The sequence below is a fragment of the Globicephala melas genome, chromosome 2 (genome assembly GCF_963455315.2).
Source record: "Globicephala melas chromosome 2, mGloMel1.2, whole genome shotgun sequence".
Classification (NCBI taxonomy): domain Eukaryota; kingdom Metazoa; phylum Chordata; class Mammalia; order Artiodactyla; family Delphinidae; genus Globicephala; species Globicephala melas.
In genome coordinates this window covers 102745973-102759624 of record NC_083315.2, presented here as the reverse complement: position 1 = coordinate 102759624, position 13652 = coordinate 102745973, and the positions used below count along the sequence as shown (strand labels likewise).

General features: G+C 42.3%; 1 protein-coding gene and 1 gene segment (V, D, J or C); both read right to left on the bottom strand.

The window, feature by feature from the left end:
• The window catches only part of LOC115852091 (T cell receptor alpha chain MC.7.G5-like), a 358045-nt gene that overhangs the window by 132666 nt on the left and 211727 nt on the right, over window positions 1-13652 (bottom strand). The gene's annotated exons all lie outside the window — the stretch shown is intronic.
• The window catches only part of LOC115852095 (T cell receptor delta constant-like), a 54876-nt gene that overhangs the window by 39722 nt on the left and 1502 nt on the right, over window positions 1-13652 (bottom strand).

Here is a 13652-nt window from a genome sequence, read left to right as displayed (position 1 = left end):
TTGCGGAGCGTGGACTCTAGGTGCACGGGCTTCAGTAGTTGTGGCACTCAGGCTCAGTAATTGTGGCTTGCGGGCTCTAGAGTGTAGGTTCAGTAGTTGTGGCGCACGGGCCTAGTTGCTGTGCAGCATGTGGGATCTTCCCAGACCAGGGCTCGATCGAACCCATGTCCCCTGCATTGGCAGGCAGATTCTTAACCACTGAGTCACCAGGGAAGTTCTAAACAAACCTCTTAAAGTAAATTTTTTTTGTGTGTGTGTAAATCATGAATATTCACTTACAGGATAAGTGGCAATGAACAGTCCTAATGTTTTGTGAATAGATATTGTTGTTCCAGATATTTTAGTGATAACTTCATACATGGACTCCTAATGTGCTATAATTCAAGCAATTTAGATACAAGTGAGTTTGATTGCTGTCAAAAAATGTTTGACTATTTAAAAAAGCAGCTCTTTGATGACAAATACATTGATTTGAGATGCTTGTGAGGAATTTGAAAAAAAATTCTGTGAACTATGAGAATAGACAAAAACAAGTATTTCAAAATTAATATACTATTTTATATGAAATGTGATTTTAAATATGCATGTGTAACAAAATAATACATTAAAAATTTAAAGAAGAATTTAACAATTTATCTATCCCTCCTCGGGTTTATATTATCAGGTTGGCTAAGAAACTTTATTTTGAATCCTTTAATTGAGGGAAAGTGAGACTTACATATATATAAATTTCATATATATATGAAGTTTTACTCACATACACAGATGATAATTTTAAATAATGAAAAGTTATATACAGATATGTTCATCACAGCAATTCTTATAATAGGAGAAATATAGGAGGTGCCTAAATTCCCCATAAGAGGACTGATTATACCATAACTATTCCTGGATACAATATTAATGTAGCTTATTAAAAATACTATTAAGAAAAAGCATCTGATAACATAGAGAATTGATTTTATAATGTTCAAAAAGATACAAATGTGTATATGGGGGTATAATTACATATACAGAGTGTGTAATAATTTATACATTGATAAAGAAACTGGGAAAGGATATACCAACGTAGCAACTGTAGCTGCTTTTTGGTAGCAGTCCTGGTTGTCTTTCAACATAGATTCTATAATGAATTTCCTGGAGGAAAAGAACTCAGGTCATTGAGTTCTAGCTCCCAAACAATGAGGACAACCTTTCTAGTGTATTCACCCACCTGAACTTACACTCTCGCAAGCATGTTTGTTTCACTGCTGAATGGCTGTCAACTGTAAAAAAGCAATTCCTGCTATTGAGATGAAATCTTTTTCCACATCTATATCTACATCTATATCTATATCTGGAAATCTCTATATCCATCTATCTATCATTTTTATTTTTTTTCTTTTTGGCCCCAGTTCTGTCCTCTGTTGTAGACAGGTTAATGTTCTCTGTCTTCCTGGACGCGGAGAAAGAATTGCCTGCTCTGGGAAATTCCAGACTCTCTTTGCCTGATCCACACTGAGCCTCCAAACAAAGAGAGAACAAACTTCCATCTTTCATTGTGGGCAGTGTCCTCAAACTTTGAAAATTCTGCCATGGTTTCTTTAGTCTTTAGCTTTTGGCTATTTTCTCTACTAAAATACCGTGTTCCCTCCCTCCCACCCCAACCTTAGGAACCTAAAGCCTCCATCTATTTCCATTGTTCTCTAAATTAGTATGAACTAGTTTCGGGTCATTTCTTGATACCAGGTTTTGATGGGAATAGAATAGAAGCATATGAGGGATGTGATGGGGAGGAGGGTCCGAGAAAATGGCCCAGAAAGATGAGAACAAGGAGCTGTGGATGACCTACTTTACAGTTTGCAGAGGGTTGGCAGCTGGCAGCCTCCCTTAGCTACTGCCAGGACACTGGATTATTCCAGCCACAGTTAAGCACTTCTTTTAGTGAAAGCTACAGGGTTCAAGGATTCTGTACTCCTTGAATGCACATATTTTGTTTCAGAGACACTAAGAAAATACATATCTTAATATTGACGTTTTTATCGTTATTTTCTAGGAAGTTCAGGTTAATATCAATTCAAGTGATAAACATTCTGAGTCCACAACAGTATTCTCCCTCATACTAATGTCTTTGTGTCTTTCCTTTTACTTTGTCCGTGTGCTTCCTATTATTCTTTGCTTTACTAAATAGGCAGTACACAGAAGGGACCATTCTCTTAGGTCACAAAGGTAGCAAAAGAGATCTACGGCCTTAGAGAAAGTCAAAGTACAATCTCTTACAGAATGTTGCAGTACAAGGACATCTTTGCAAGGCCTTTCACAGACTAGCAATAACATTCTGATGAGCAGAATCCCCAACTCCATTGTCCTGCATGTGGAGAAAGGAAAGGTTCTGCTGCTCATGGCTTTGAAAGCCTGTCCAGTGTGTGATCACCTCATGGATTCAGAGAGTGAGGTGGGCAATGTCAGTGATTTAGGAAGACATTGTATCAAAGTTTTGGATAGATTTGCAGGTGTGCCTAAAGTACATGTAGAGTAATACCTGCTTTCCAATAATTCCCTTAACTCTCAGTCTCCTAAACTTAGTCGCAACTCAGCCATCTCAATTCCCATCAGGAAGCATTAAATCCCAGAATATGCTCAGGAGAAAGTCTCTCAGTCTCTCTTTGGGCAGGTGTTAGATGATTGATGGGACCACAAGAATGGGAGTTTCTAAGAAGCAGATTCTCATGCCCTGCCCTGGTGGATGCTTCCTGGGTAGTTGGCGGTTGTGCCTTACATCTGTTGTGAACTGGCCCAAAGCCAGCAGCTTTTGTTCTCTGAATAGGAAAGGAACTCAAATGTGGGGTGTTAGGGGGTACAGGAACCACAGGATGTGGATATTCTGAGTCTCTGGTACCTCATAAGGAAGACGCATCTCTTGGACGCATTAGGCAGGTGATGAGAAGACTGAGTCAGCGGTAGACTTGAGCAGTTTCCCAGCACCCTGGTCCCATCCATCCCACCACTTTCCACCTCTGTCTTAGAACACGGGCTTTCCCTGGTTTATTAGCTAATCTGTGTAGTCAGGTCTGACTTCTGGGATCAGTGTGATGGCATCAACAATGCTGAACAAGGAGATCCTCCTTCAGCTGTGATGGAGACCAGATGGCTTGGGGTGTGGAAGCCAAAAAGCGATGGCAGAACCATTTGAACCCCTTGTGGCAAATAATCCATCAGTGAGAAAGCCATTGTAGGGAGAAAGTGTCTATTGTTCTTTTCCTGAAAACAGAGATAAATAAATCTTGGTATAAAATTGTCCTCCCTCCGTACACTCAATCTGCCCTGATAGTTGAGGTAATCAGTGTATGTAGGATGGAGTCTCAATTTTTATCACTGAATTATTTGTACGAAGAAACAATGTACAGGAAGTGGGAGAAATACATCCAAATGTAAAAATGGGGTGGTTAGAGACCTGCTCTATACGTAGCTTTTGGAGCCTGTACTGGAGAGGGGGGAAGATTTTACTCTGGAGTCAGATTCCCTTACTTCACTTTGAGTTGAAGACTAACAAAGACTATGTTGACTTGGTCCAGGTTATTTCTGAATAGACCAGATCTGCCATAAATACATGATAGAATGAGGTGTGGTATCAGAGAACACAAGTAGACCAGAGTTGGAGTTTCTAAGGTGACAGCACTTCTTTTTTCCATTGAAGGCATATAATCTGGACAGCTCCCTTTAGAGTTCACAGAACTGGTGCATCCCAGCCTTTGTCCTGGAGCTTCACAATCCAAACATCAGGTAGAATTTAAGATTCAGTTCTGTGCCTTTAGAGGAGTGATATGTAGATAGCCCATCCTTTTTCCAATGGCAAATTACAGTGATGAAGTAGCTGGACCTGGATTTAGGTAGAAACTTTCAGTCTTTCTGAGTCAAGCACCTTCAAGAGTCACAATATCAGTGGGCTTCAGTCTTGGTCCCCAAAAGATATCCTTCACCCATCTTCTCCCTTCAGAACATGCAAAATGCTTCTCTGGAAACAGATCTCTGAGAAAATGCTCATGAATGGCGCAAGGTGGTGCTAACTTTCCAGACCTGAATGGGTAGGGGTAGGAGTGGGAAGCAAAAAACCGGAATAGGAAGGGACCTGTTTTGCATCATTTCCCTGTTGAGATGCAAATGATCTGAGAAATGTCATTGTTGGAAGGGGTAAAGCTCAGGGTGAGGGACGCTGGGAGGATTTCAAAGAAGAAAGTATGAATTTATAAAGTGGAGGCCCAAGGATCAAGATTAGAGAAAAATATTGAGAAACAAATGCCACCGAAGACACTGAGTAATTGGCCATGGGACAATGACATGGAGAGCATGTTTATTGTTGCTGTATATCCCAAGGTTGTCCAAGCTTGAGCTCCTTGCTCCTGGTAGGTGCCTGGGATAACAGAGAAACGGAAGTGGAAATCTCTCCATAGAGGTGTCTGAAGAAATTAAAATATTCAACTTGTATGTTGACCTTGTAATGGGAATGAGAAAGCATAGGAGAGCCCTTTGGGAATTAGCTTCAGAAAGGAAATACTAGAAAATAAAAATAAGCTAGAACATTTACAGAAAAAGAGAAAATCCCATGCTTAGAGAATGGTCAGATTTAACAGTTTGGAACATGTACTTTTCCATCAGAATGTTGGTAACAACATTTCAGGGAACTTGGGTCTGAATGCCTTGCATGGAGTAAAAATGGCAGCTGCTATTTTGTGTGAGTTCAATCAGGGAGACACAGTGGACAATTGGTCTGATCCCCGATTCTGTTGTTTAGCAGAGCCTCTGGCTCAGAAACACAGTGAGATGTCTTGTGTTTTGCAGGTCTTTCCTTTTTGAATGCTGTTAAGGGCTGTTATCATACCTGAGGACATTACCCTCTCCACCTGCGTGTGTACGATGTAGGACACCCTGTATTGGGAACACAGATGACATTGATATTTATGAACATTACCTAAGATCTAATTAATATCAGTACCTGAAGTGATTGGATTGGATTGGAGGATGAGATTGGATTCTGAGGCTATAATATAGAATATAGACTTCCTGGTCTTTTTCTTACTGTCCCCAAATATAACCAGATAATCCTCTGTCTGGTTACTTGAGGGCCAAGTTACTTTCTTGCAGAAACATTCTCTGGAGTCTCTTTAGAAAACCTAGAGTTCCTTATCTGTAAGACTACAGACAAGCCACAGCCTGAAGCCCAGCCTGCCGACTTGAGCACAGATGGGAGAATGTTAACAGCCAAGAAATATGGGGTCTTTGGCTCTTTTCCCAGAACTGCCAGGCTAAGACCTTGGCAGAGACTCAACAGGAGACTGAACTCTCTTTGCATATCCTTTTATACATGGGAGATGAAAAGCTTCAACCGTGAGTGATCACAGTTTTTGAAAAATCCCGATGAGGCATTAAAGAGGAGGAATATCCCAAGGGAGGTGAGCTGAAGGCAAAGCAAGGCAGGTGTGAGGTTAGCAATGACTTTCAATCCCCTTTGATTAATCATGAGTGTATTTTGTTTAGTTCTTTTTCTGATTTTATCCTTATTGAGTCACATAAAGGAATCAGCCAGGCAGGAATCTGTGCATCACAATCTTGGGAATCTGTGACATCTGATCCCCTTTGTCCCACAGCTGCTTCCTTCTCTTTCTTGCTGGGCAGAGACCTATAGTTTGTTAGTGTTGAAGGAAGCATAGCAATCATCTAATATAAACTCTTTATTGTACACATGAGAATCTGAGGCTCAAAGAGTTTAAGTGACTTATCTAAAGTCACACAAAAGGAGGAGTTCTGACTCCCCCCGCCCCCAATGTTTTGTCAACAGGCTGCTGGCTCCTTTTAGCAGACGGAAGTTTCCTCCGATCTCAGACAGCTTTTTTCCCACGTGGAATTTGGTGCAGACACCCTTCACCATCTTTTCCCATCAGAACATGCATTTCTGGCAAGAGAGCAGCTCTGATTCCCTGGCTTTTCTTCCTATTTCCCCTGGATAAGGTCTGTATAGTTTTTTTTTTTTTTTTAATGGAAGAAGCCAAAGTACTGCAGTGAGGATATTGCTCTTTGGGATTCATTTAGGGGAACATGGTTTTCTTGGCCAAATGCCATAGTGAGCTAACCCTAGGTAGAAAGCACGGGCAGCATGAGGATGGACAAATGTAACCCCTCACAGGTTAGTAACGAAACTTAATACTTTCCTTTTTAAGGATGAAAAAACATCTCTGTATCCTAATAAAGTACATTAATTAAATAGCCTACGACTGGTAAGGCCCTGCAGGGGAATATCCTCAAAGCTAGAAGGCTGAGCTTTCTGAAAATTGAGAGTTCCTTGTAGCTATTATCCTAGACATCCAAACCATGTCTATTGGAAAAGAGTTTGGCATGCAAAATTCATTCTCCTTGTTACTTCTGCTAGAGCTGAGACCGGCCTGGGCCACCTTCATCTGGTACAGACAAAGGACAATGAAGACACAGTATGTTATTGGGGACCTAGATCCTCCCAATACTGCATTTGTCTTTGAGACTTTCACTATTGTCAATGCATGGAAAGAATTAGACAGGTCGTGTGGGAAGAACATTCCTGATGAGATATTTTAATGAAAAATATGCTGGCAGCACATTTGGACTTATTGGTTTGAAAAAATGTTAGTGGTCATTGTCAATGTTTCCTCCCATTTTATTTATTTATTTATTTTAAAATAAATTTATTTATTTTATTTTTGGCTGTGTTGTATCTTGTTTGCTGCAAGCGGGATTTCTCTAGTTGCAGAGAGCGGGCTTCTCACTGCGGTGGCTTCTCTTGTTGCAGAGCACAGGCCCTAGGCCTGCGGGCTTCAGTAGTTGTGGCACGCAGTCTCTAGAGCGCAGGCTCAGTAGTTATAGCGCACGAGCTTAGTTGCTCCGTGGCATGTGGGATCTTCCCGGACCAGGGCTCGAGCCTGTGTCCCCTGCATTGGTAGGCAGATTCTTAACCACTGCACCACCAGGGAAACCCTCCTCCCATTTTAGATCCTTCATTCTTCTCTCTTCTGGGTAAAAACCACCCTCCTTCAGACCATTAAGAGCTGAGGAGTTAGAGTATTAGCATTACTGAGCACCTTTGGTGTGCTAGTCACCCAGGAGTGCCAGCTGATTTCTAGCAATTATTTCATTTAATCTTTGTAATAACTCTGTGACATAAGTATTATTATCTGTATTTTATCCATGAGGAAATAGAGGTTTAGAGAAGTTAAGCAACCTTGTTCAAGGTCCTACAGTAACTGAGGAGTTGTGATTCTTCCTCACTTTTGTCTGATTCCACAACCCATGCTCTTTTTACTATCAAAAGAACTCATATATGAAAACATATATGCAGTTTATAGACTAAATTTTTTAGACCATCCCACCCATCTAGGTCGTCACAGAGCACCGAGCTGAGCTTCCTGTGCTTTATAGCATGTTCCCACTGGCTACTATTTTACACATGGTCATTGTACAGCAGAAACGAACACAACGTTGTAAAGCAATTATACTCCAATAAAAAAGAAAAGTAAGGGTAGTATCATGGGGGACCCAACAGGAGATAGTTCTTCACTCCTTGAATAGCTTCCTTTTATAGAATAGAGCCTGCTACAGTCAGAAAGGACTTTGGGAAGGTATCGGACCCACTCTTTTGCCCACAGACATGTTTTAAAAGACAGGTTTTAATAAGCTCCAGAAAATGGAGCCTCTTGGGTTGCACAATATCTTTGGAGGCAGGCTGCCTGGGCTTGTGTCCAAACTCAGCCACTCAGCCGTAGTATGACCTTGGGCAATGCCTTACCCTCACCTCGCTTCCGCTTCCGTGTTTTTTCTACAAAATAAGGACAATAGTAGCAATGGATTGTTTGAAGATTAAACAAATTAAAACATGTAAACTACTTTGAGCAGCGACTTACACATACAAAAGTACCCCATGCCTGTAGGCCATCAATGATTATTTTTACTAGTACCTCTTTACAGCTGTTGATGATTTTCATTTCAAGGAGATTTTTCATTTTGAACTTCTTTTTGCTGAAATTTCAGAATGTTTTCTCTTTTTCTCGCTCATAGGAAATGGGGATGACTAATCATAGCATCATAGAAGGTGAGAAGGGAAGGGACCTCAGGCTGTATCAGTTCCTGCTTCCTGCCCTTGTAAATGAGCCTGGGGAAGGGAGGTGATGGGCTCAGGTTCTTACACGGCAAGAGTAGGTTTTGAACACACGTTCCACTCTAGTGGGTTTCTTTTCCATTGTATAATAACTCTTCACAGGCTGCAATTCAACACTGTTTAATTTCACTAAGACTTACTCAGGCTAATTCAGGAACGTGCCAGGCCAGTGACCCTGTGGGAAGAACTGACCAGTGCTGAGTATAATAACATTGCCATTCTTATAATCTTATAGCAACTCATTAGCTTTCTTTTTCTTAACAGCATTGTCATATTGTGGAATTGCATTTATTCTGAAAAAGAAGGGGGAGGAGATTTTTTTTTAACATCTTTATTGGAGTATAATTGCTTTACACTGTTGTGTTAGTTTCCGCTGTATAACAAAGTGAATCAGCTATATGCATACATATATCCCCATATACCCTCCCTCTTGCGTCTCCCTCCCACCCTCCCTATCCCACCCCTCTAGGTGGTCACAAAGCATCGAGCTGATCTCCCTGTGCTATGCAGCTGCTTCCCACTAGCTATCTATTTTACATTTGGTAGTGTATGTATGTCAGTGCTACTCTCTCACTTCATCCCAGCTTACCCTTCCCCCTCCCCGTGTCCTCAAGTCCATTCTCTACGTCTGCGTCTTTATTCCTGTCCTGCCCCTAGGTTCTTCAGAACCATATTTTTTTAGATTCCATAGATATGTGTTAGCATATGGTATTTGTTTTTCTCTTTCTGACTTACTTCACTCTTTATGACAGACTCTATCTCCATCCACCTCACTACAAATAACTCAATTTCGTTTCTTTTTATGGCTGAGTAATATTCCATTGTATATATGTGCCACATCTTCTTTATCCATTCATCTGTTGATGGACACTTAGGTTGCTTCCATGTCCTGGCTATTGTAAATAGTGCTGCAATGAACATTGGGGTGCATGTCTCTTTTTGAATTATGGTTTTCTCAGGGTATATGCCCAGTAGTGGGATTGCTGGATCATATGGTAGTTCTATGTTTAGTTTTTTAAGGAACCTCCATACTGTTCTCCATAGTGGCTGTATCAGTTTACATTCCCACCAACAGTGCAAGAGGCCTCCCTTTTCTCCACACCCTTGGGGAGGAGATTTTTGTCTCTGAAGGGAAGGCAGGCTCTGGCCATTGATCTGTTTATTCCTCAGTAGAAAGGGTCAGAGGTACTGCCATGGGGACAAAGGCAGGGAGTGAGGAGCAGGGTCCCTAATGAGTGGGGTTTACTTGGGTGGAGAGAGAGCGGGAGAGCAGCCTTTCTTCTTTATACTGAACAGCTGCTATGCACTCGGTGTGGAGCTAGTCTCCCAAAGGAATGCGAAAGGACCCAGGGCAGGATTTGAGATTTCAAGGAGTTTCTTTAGAAAGGGGTAGAAAGCAAGGGTGGAAGTGTAGTGGACCCTCTGGAGTACTTTGAGGCTCTGTACTCCTGCAACAACTATGAGACTTTTTACTCCTGCAGCTCAACTTGGCTAGGAGGAGATTCTCCAGCTGACCGGAGGGGAGAATAGCATAGCAGGGATGCAGACTGAAAATACAGGGCTAATAGGGTGCTTTCCCGTGGCAACCGGGTGTCAGGGTGTGGTGGGAGGTATTTATGACCAGGGGTTGGATTTGGCTTTGCCACCCGCTGGCTGTGGGCTGGAGAGAAAGTCAATTTCTCCATTCCTCAGTTTCTGCATCTTCAGTGGAAGAGGATGAACCAGGAGCTGATTGAAGTTTCTCACCATTCTAACACTCTGTGTGTTGCGGGGCATAGCGGTAGGGCCGTAGGGCTGAGAAGGAGATCCTTCATGTGGAAAACATAATGATGGTTTGGATGCTGAGAAATGGACTAGTTGTGAACTCAGAGATTTTAATTCTTATTACAGAGGAGTGTTATTGCTACTGGGTCAACTGTCTGGTTTCAACATGTAGTGCAGTAATATTGGCTCCTTTGTGGTTCTTTTATTTATAAACTTGGTGCATGAAACTCTTCTTCCTCCTTAAGGCAACTGAGGTAGTTAACCTTCCGTTAATCACTCATGACCATAACGTGCTCTGCAGACATAGTTGAAGTCTTTATGGGCGAGGAGGCCTTGGATGTGACAGAGCTGCTGACAACTCAGACCCAAGCTATGTGGGCTTTTTGTTTGTTTGTTTGCTTTTTTTGGTATTGTCTCTGTGGATGCTGACTTTCCTTCTACTGTCTCTGAGAAATATTGCTCACTTCTCTTAGGTGACAAGTGAGGATGGAAAGCAACTCCGAGGCCTACCCTGGGCCTTGTGGTCCCAGCACAACCAGAAGTCCTGGAGGCGGAATCCCTAAAGTTTTGCGAGGAATTGTGAAAACCCTCCAGCTTTCTCCACAGTTACTTCAAATTCCTCAGGTTCCTGGAGATGAGGAAAAACCAAGAACATCACTGAGGTAAGCATGTTTTATGTCAGCTTCCCTGTCTATTGGGACAGTTTTTGGGAGGCATGTGGATCTGCAAGTGTAGATGAGGTGGCAGATTCTCTCCTGGGGCTGCTGGAGTAGTGTCATCTTGGGGACCAGCAAGAGAAATGCTTCATCCAATTCGTATGCTCTCCTTTTATGGTTGGGAAGACACACTCATCAATCCATAGAATGTGGTCACCTAAGGAGGGAGAAAAGGCAAAGGGCTCAATGTGACCTGCTCCATATTCCATTTGTCAATCATCCAAGTCTGCCATCTTCCTTTTCATGTTCTAAGCTTTGACCTTTTCAGTATGGCTTCCTCTCCACTTGTGCTAATTCATGGAATTCCATCACTTAGTTTTGAAAAATGGAAGTCTTTCTTTCACGAGAAAGCCTGCCATCCCCACCCCTTCCCTGCTCCACCCCATTTTATCCCTGTCATGGGGGAATGTCCAAGGAATGTAGGAGCTCTTATGTCTGCTCTCCAAGAGTAAGTTATTTGGTGTTCTAGAGTGCTTTATTATCTACCCTTCAGAAAATCTTGTTAGTGGATAGATGAGGCTTGGATAAAGCATTTCTGAGGGCAAAGTTGTCACCAGCCTTGTGCACTATTATATCCCCAGCATTCAGCACAGTGCAGGATATGTAGTACTCATTCATTCCACATTTCATCCACTCATTCATTCCACACGTTTGTTGAGTGCCCATATTGTGCCAGATTTCTAAGTGCTGGAGTTAAGGCAGTGAAGAAAACAGACAAAATCTCTGCCATCATGGAGCTTGTGTTCCAGTCAGTGGAGAGCTAAATAACGAATGAATAAGCAAGTAAAATATACAGCACATCAGATGGTAATAAATGCTGTGGAGAAAAATTAAGCATAGAGGAGAGATGGTATTTGCTGGAGGAAGAATAAAAAATATTACCTCTGACCAAAAAATATTAGAGATGTATAACCCCATGATTTCAATTTATATTTGTAGGCAAGATGTTGAATTGAGAAGTAGGAAAGAAGCCTCAATTCCAGAGTTTTTTCACCTTGTTGCTATGGAGAATTTATTAGACAGTACATTCTGTCTGAGGCACTGCAGGGGGCTAAGACTCTACCTAGAGTGGGGAAAGTTTTGTTTGAACTCAGTTCTCTTCTTTGCTTGGTGGCTCCCACACCTTAATTCAGCGCTTTCTGGTGTCAGTTTCCTCATTTTTGAATGCAGAGAACTGGATGATAGATCTTGAGCCCTTCTGCTGCCTCGATTAAGTGATAATAAGTCAGTGAAAATGGAAGAGACAAACTTGGACACTCTGTCTCACTGTGCAGATATATATGGATGGTAAAGTTGGCAATTCTGTGGACCCTCCAGGGACCCGTAGAATTTCTCCAGCTCTCATCACACTAGCCCCAGACCCCTGTAGCTGCCATTCCAGACAGGCCTCTGAGAAGGCAAGAAGAAGGCAGTGAATGCATTAGCACCCTAGAGACTCTAAGAGAATTCAACAAGCTACTGCCTTTGACAAGCATCAGAAGGGAGGAAGATGTCGGCCCATTTCCCATGTTGTGGCCTGGGAGACAAGCTGCAGACCTAGGGGTGGGCTCAGGAGTGGAAGTGGGAGGGGGCTGTGTAGCCGCAGTCCTCCTTCAGTCACAGGAGTGAGGAATCTCCGGAGAACAGCCTGGAAGCTGCAATTGCAACTGGTGTTTTAAAGCAAGGGAGGGAGAAGTGGAGGTGGAAGGGGTTAGGTACCCCTACCCCCATTCCCTCTCCCCGGGACTGGCCAAGGAGTCAAGGGCAACCTCTGCATCACACAGATGACTGGAATTCACACAATTGTTCCCAGCTGTTCTCTAATTCAGGCATTGTTATAGGCCATGTATTTCTTTAGTATATCCCACAGCCCCTAGCCCAGTACCAGGGCCGTCTGCCTCTGACCCAGATCCTAGCTCTGCTTCTGGAACCTTAGGTAAGCTACCCAGTCTCTCTGAGGCTCAGTTTCTCCATCTGTGACCCTGAGCTGACAATAAAGACCTCACGGGGCTGTCATAAGGATTAAGTGAGTCCACACCTGCAGAGTGGTTGCATCTTGGCACTCTGTAATTTAGTTCACTTTCTTCTCAATTATTCCACTTTATTGTTGGCCCTTTACTTTACTTATGTTAAGTAACATTTATGGCATAGCTACCATGTACAATGCAATTTAATTCCTCTCTATCATTTGCCTTTAACAACACTGTGAAGATGGAACTCTTATTATCTCTGAAGATGTAACTCTTCTTATCCTGGTTTCAAAGATGAAGAGGTACAGATAATTTTAGAAGACGGAGTGAAGCTTGTGTTACGATCACAAAATCTCAGAGTTAGAAAACATTGAGAAATCCTCTGGGACCTGTGCTGCATTGTCCCAGTTTCTTGACAGATGGTCACGGAGCATTGGTTTGAATAGGTCTGGTGGCGAGGGCACAGCCCTGTTGTCCCTTATTTCTGACACATCCTGGGGACAGTCTCCTCTATGGACCACCCTCCCCCAACCTCCTGAATCACATACTGTGTCCTTCAGCTCCAGAGTCTGAAATCTGTCGCCCTCCCTTATTACCAGTGGTATCTTGGGCAAGTGTTTTAGTTCTTCTGTGCCTTAGTGTCCTCGTTTGTAAAATGGCGATAATAATAGAAAATGCATCATAGGATTATTGTGAGGATTAAACCATATAACACATGTAAAGTGCTCAGAATAGTGCTTGGCCTATAGTAAACACTCAACAGATATTAATCATTATTACAGCTAACATACAGTTTTATGAATTTGTCCAGATGTTTTCTCTCCTCCTTCTCATCAAAGACATTCTTCTGGTCTCTGTCAGAAGGACCCACTGGGTCTCTTCCTAGGATTCCATTTTGCAGGTCTTTTAAAACTATGGTTCCAAAACTTTGACAACATCTACATAAAGCTTCCAAATATCATTCTTTATCATATATAGATACATATATATGAAAGGTCAGACAAAATCACAAGAGATGGGCAGATTGGGAGGTGCCTTGGTGGAACAGTGAGGATCCCTGACTGG